Raw genomic sequence first — 6,000 nt, 5'->3', positions numbered from 1 at the left:
TTCATAGGTTTGTAAATTTTACATAATCCCATATTTTTTGAAGAATTTGTTCATGTCTTTTAATTCTTTTTTCTTTATTTATGTCTGGGTTAATTCGAAAGCCTTGTCTTTAAGCTCTGAAATTCTTTCTTCTTCTTGGCTATTGTTAATATTTTCTATTATATTTTGTGATTCTCTAAATGTGTCTTTCATTTCTAGAAGTTCTGTTATTTTTTTTTCAATCTGTTTCTTTGTAATGAATTTTTTATTCATGTCCGGAATTACTTTTTTGGTTTTCTTGTGTTGGTTTTCAACTTTCTTTTGGATCTCATTGAGATTACTTAAAATCCAAATTTTGAATTCTTTATCTGCCATTTCACAATTTTCCTTTTGGTTGGGATCCATTGCTAGAGAGTTAGTGTGATCCTTTGGGGGTATTGAAGCAATTTGTTTTTTCATACTGCCAGAGTTCTGATCCTGGTTCCTTCTCATCTAGAGAAACCATCATTTCTTATTTTAGAATTTACTTTCATTTGGATGGGACTGTTTTGGGTTCTTATTTTACTTTATTTTATTTCTTCTTTTACAGGGTGTGAGTATGTTGTGTATTGTGTTTGGTTGTTTGGCTTTAATTTGGGGTGCTTTCAGAGAATGAAGGTTCTGTATGAGTTCCTTGGATATAGATAGCCTTTGTGTGGTGACCTCCTCAGAGGCTGATTGTAGAGATGTACTGGGTATATGAGTAGGCTCACTACCTTCTGCAGTACTGGAATTTTGGAGGTTTCTGGAAGTTTGTTTCATTTTCCACCACTAAGCCTTTCTGACAGCAGATATTAGACTGTAGTGTGCTTTTCAACCTCCAAGGCCAATAGTTAGTACTTACAGGCAAGAGCTGGCAATAACAGAAGCCAGTGGGTAGATGCTGGAACTTTGGTTACCATGAAGGGTTGGTTCTCTGTTGTCTCAGAAAATGGATTAGTCTGTGGTAGGAAAGTGATCCACTTTCCTATTGTGCCCTGTCTTGAGGCTTGTGGCTGTCAGTTCAGTCAAACCCTGCCGTCTATTTCCAGTTCACAGTGTTGCTGAGAACCGTGGAAAATGTCTTTCCCACAACTGTTTGCATAAATGTTTTTCAGAGCAGCATTACTTCTCTCAGAGCCAAACAGGTAGCTTTTGCAGCTAGCCCTAGCCTGTGTGCCTCTGTGGGCTATGCAGCAGTTCTATGTAGAGAGGGAGAGGTGCCCTGCCTATCAGCACATGCAGGTGAGTACCTGCTGTGGTGTTGCTGGCAATTTGAGGGGGCCAGACCTCAGGCCACTAGGGGAGTGTTCAGGTACCAGCCATGGCAGACTAGGTTAGGTAATCCCCAGGCCCCAGGCCTCTGGATAGTATGCTTGAGTCCTGGGGGTACCAGGGGTACTGAGACCAAGCTGGTGAACGTGTCCTCAGGCCTCCCTGGGGTCAGGTGCTGGCTGTGACAGGGAGTAGTGTGGTGATCTCCTGGTCAGCAGAATGCTCGGGCAGGGGAGGGGCAGGGGCACTGCAAGACCACACCAGGCAGAGTGGCCCTTCTTGGCTGGATTAGCAGAGGCAAGAGGCTGTGGGGTGTTCCAGCCATTCATATCTCCCTCCCTCAGCAGTGGTGATTGTCTCTGCCCTTCAAAGGAACAGAAGTGCTCAGATTCCTAGCTCCCTCCCTGGCCCTGCAGCAGTGACAGTATCTGTGGAGGCAGCTCAAACCATGGGAGGGCTGGGCTCCCAGAATGTCTGTGGGCTGCATTGCTCAAAGACGGAAGGGGCAGATGTGCCACAGACTTGCCTCCAGGGAAGGTGGGTTCCTCCCAGTAGAGGCACAAACTTGCCTGTCCCTCCCCCAGCTCCCTTGGTGGCTCTGCAACTGTGGCTGTGGCAGCAGTAGTGTAGGTGTTAGCCCCAGAGCAAGACAGGGACCTCTGGGGGCTGGGCTCTCTGAATGGCTCAGGGCGCAAAAGCCTGTGTGGCTTCACCGATTTTGAGCCATGCCTTTGTATGTTCTCCAGGTAGCTCTCTGCCTTTGCCTTAGTCTGAAGGCCCACAAGAGTCTAGGGGGTCCTCCTCTAAGATGTTAAAAATCCCTGGCAGGAGCGTGGAAAGCCGGGAATTTCTCACCGATGTTTTCCCTGCATCAGGGAGCGTCTCCTGTCTTCCCGCTGATCCCGGCTGAGCAGGATACCTCACTGTGCTCTTCCCTGCTTTCCTGGTGTCTGCTGCTTCCCTGTTGGAGCTCATTATTCTCTCTTAGACTATCTATTCACAGCTTGAATATCTAGCTACTCACTGATTTCCATCCCTCTCCATGGGAGAGTCACATGCTAGTTGCATCTAGCCAGCCATCTTGAACCCTGCCTTGTTTTCTACTAATTTATCCCCTGACTTTCCACTGAAACTCAGGTATTCAGTCAATCCTGGATTTTTCATGGAGCACTCAGCCTTTCTCTCCAGTCCAGATTACCTCCTCTCCTTGCCTGCTGCCTGGTCACCCTTCTGGAGTATCCTCTCAACAAGATCCTGAGAATTTTATTCCCCATCCCGCTGTGAGAACCCCTCTACTTACTGAATCTCACGTGTACCAGGCAAGGTTTAATCAGGGATGCAGAGCTAGTCTGGGGGCCATGGGATAGACACTCATTATAGGAATCAGACTTCACACAATTGTGCGAGCAGCTGGGAAAAAGAAAGTCTGGAAGAAAGTGATGAAGGAGCAGAAAACTCACGAAGCAGCTCTGCTGAAGCCCATTTGGGTGGATAAGGTGGTGCGTGCAGGGGACCTGAGCACTAGACACAGGCAGCTGCCAATGTGCAACTGTGGCACGGAGGGTCATGGAGAGGTGTAGGAGAGCTGCTCCCTCTGTGGTTCATGGTGGAGCATCACGCAGCAGAGCAGGGGCTGCTGTTGGTCAGCAAGGCAACGAGAGGAGCTGGGTGCAGGGAGGGCAAGGAAAAGCGAGAAGCATCTGGACATCTCTGTGTCTTTCTGACTCCACATCTGAATGCAGAAAGACCACCTGCTTCACTACTGCTCCCCGGTCTCATGCAAGCTCCTGTTTGGCAACTTGAACCCAAAAGCGTCAGAGAGGGGAATTCTGAGAAATGTTACATGTTTTTCTGTTAAGATTCTGGTTTCCATGTTACATCTCATCTTCACCAAGTGACAGGGACACAACCTCGCACACTGTCTCCATCTGTCTTGGATGTAGTCACCCATTTCATCAAGCACACCTTTTCATGGGGCCTTTTCATGTCCCAATCACAGCTTCCTAAGAAAGGATGCATGAATATAGGTTTGTAGAGATTCCCATGTCTGAAAAAGACTTTATTCTATCCCCAATTCTAGTTGATAATTTTGCTGAGTATTGCATCCTAGAGTTATATAAGTTTCCCTCAGAATTTTGAGGCCTTCATTACATTTTCTGTTAGAAGTCTTTTTTTAAAAAAACTCCTGCACAATTATCTGTTAGAAGTCTTATGCCACTCTGATTCCTATGTTTTTGGGGAGTGACATATTTCTTCCTCTCTGGAAGCTTTTAAAATCTTCACTTTATCCCTGATATTCTGAAATTACAGGATGATATACCCAGAGGTGGGTTTTGGTCTTCTAACCAGTCATTGTGTTGGATACTTGACTAACTTTTAAAATAGTTTAAAAATTCGTATCAATGAACTCTGGGAAACTTTGTTGTATTCGTTTTTTTGCTAATTTCTACCTATTATTATTATTATTATTTAGTTTTCTACTTTTTAAACCAGACTGGTCCTCTAATTTTCTAGTATTTTCTACATTATTTTCCATTGCTTTTTTCTTTCTATTCTACTTTTGGGAAAATTTACTCTATATTTTAAAAAGTCTTTATGATCCTTTGAATATTCTTTTATAGCACACTATTTGTGTGTCATTCATTTATCCTCCCCATGGGTGTAAGAATATTATAGTTGTAAGAATATATAGTGTAAGAATATATAGTTATAGTTGTTAGTGGATTTTTAAAAAATCTTTTCTGTTCTGTCCCCATATTTTTTCTTTTAAGCTTTTTTCTTCTGCTTTTGTTTTTAGCTCAATCTTTCATTTTAGAAGCTTTATATACATATTAGTGATCCTTGGTTGTCTCTCCACATGTAAGATTGGGACACTAAAACATCAAAGGCAAACTCAGCATGCATGGGTGGGGCATATTGTCTGGTGCCATTCAGTATAGGGTGATAATGCAGACAGAACACTGGGTTTTGTTTCAGTGGGGAATACAAACATCTGTATTCATTAGTTTTTTCCCTTGGAGCTTTTGGTAGATGGCATTAGTGGCCTGATATTCATAACTTCTGCTATGGAACTTTGCAATTTCTCCTTCTAAGGGAGAAACTTCCTGTGTCTTGGGTGTGGCTATGTGGCTTGTCGTGGTCAATACAATGGGATGCTATGATGGTATGCAAGCTCTGGGCTTGGCTTTGAGAGGTTAGCCCATTTATGGTTTGCCCTATTGTACTCTGTCATTACCAAGGCTGGAACATGCCCAGGGAGCCCACTGGTAGGAACAGAATGAGAGCCATGTGGAGCAGAGCTTGCCCAGCCAAGCCACCCTGGCTGCATGCTTACTGTTGCATGCCACTGAGGCTTGTAGTTGTTTGTTCTACAGCATTAGTGTTTAGCAATCATTGCTTGATGCCCCAGAGCCAGATGCCCCAGAAAAGAATCCCAGAACCTCGAGTCAGGGAGTAGGAGAATGAATCGTTGAGGGAGCTCGGTGGGCACAGAGGGCTGCAGGCCTCCCTATTCAGCCCGCACACTATCACCTGTTCCTCTGTTTTTAGTATGATGCTTCACCTCTGCCTTCAGTCATGCCCGAATTCCCTGAGTCCACATGCTCTCTGGTTCAACTTATCCTGGAAATAAACCTGTCTTCTGCCAGGGTCAGGGAGGGACTATTGCCTGGTTGTATACCTGAAGGAGGAGAATGGCGTGAACCAATCAATCTTTAAATTAGTGTTTATTCCTCACCTTAGAGTCTTACCAGTTGGTGTCTCCAGTCCACTGCATGTTATTATTATCATTTGGTAATGCTTTTTAATGTGATTGAGCACGTGCCCAGTCTCAGTCTCTTCTCTTTTCAATATCAACTTAACTAATTATGGACATTAATTCTGCAATATGATTTTTTGCATCAGGTTGTAAAGTTCCATGTGTCTTGATGATATTTTGTTTGGAATTGATGTTAATTTTATTTTATTGGAATGTGACATTAACAAATTAATGTAGAGATAATTGACAACCTTACAATGTTAAGACATTCTATCAATGAATAGAGCATATCTCTCCTTTTATTTAGGGCATCTTTTGTGTCTTTCTGAGTTGTGGGCAAAGTAGCACATGGAACCTCAAGGAAATGCCCTCAAAGAGAAGCATGCCTCGCTCCTTCTCCTTCCTTGCTGCTGGATGGCTTGTCAATGTCATTATTGAATTTGACACAGCCATTTTTGCATCATTGAGTGACCTTGGGAATGGAGGCAATACCTAGCATACTAATAAGTGAGGGGCCAGGATTCCTCACTCTGTGGAGTGTCATGCCAGGCCTGGACCACGTATGTCTGAACTTACATGGGGAAGAGAAATGCACTTTCCTTTGTTGAAACCACCATTACTTTGGTTGTGCCATCATTCACAGACTCTGCATCTTGATATAGGTACACTCTTACCCCAGGGGTTCTTAAAGTGGGGAACCCCAGAAAAGAAGCCATACCATCACCTGGAAACTTGCTGGAAATGCATGTTCTGGGACCCTGATATACCGAATCAAAAGTGCTAGGTGGGGCCCAGAAATCTGCTTTAATAAGCCTTCCATGTGACTGTGCGTGTACTGAAATTTGAGAAGTACTGCTCTCCCTGTTTCTCTCTTAGTTACCACACCCACAGTAGAATCTCTCCGTGGGGAGATCGCTCACTTTCCTTAGGTGGCTGAGCCCAGAGGTTATCCTGGAAGTGAAGGCGGCCAC

Source organism: Microcebus murinus, chromosome 1, assembly GCF_040939455.1.
Source record: "Microcebus murinus isolate Inina chromosome 1, M.murinus_Inina_mat1.0, whole genome shotgun sequence".
Taxonomy (NCBI): domain Eukaryota; kingdom Metazoa; phylum Chordata; class Mammalia; order Primates; family Cheirogaleidae; genus Microcebus; species Microcebus murinus.
The sequence above is the reverse complement of the archived record's forward strand: the minus strand, read 5'-3'. Positions refer to the sequence as shown.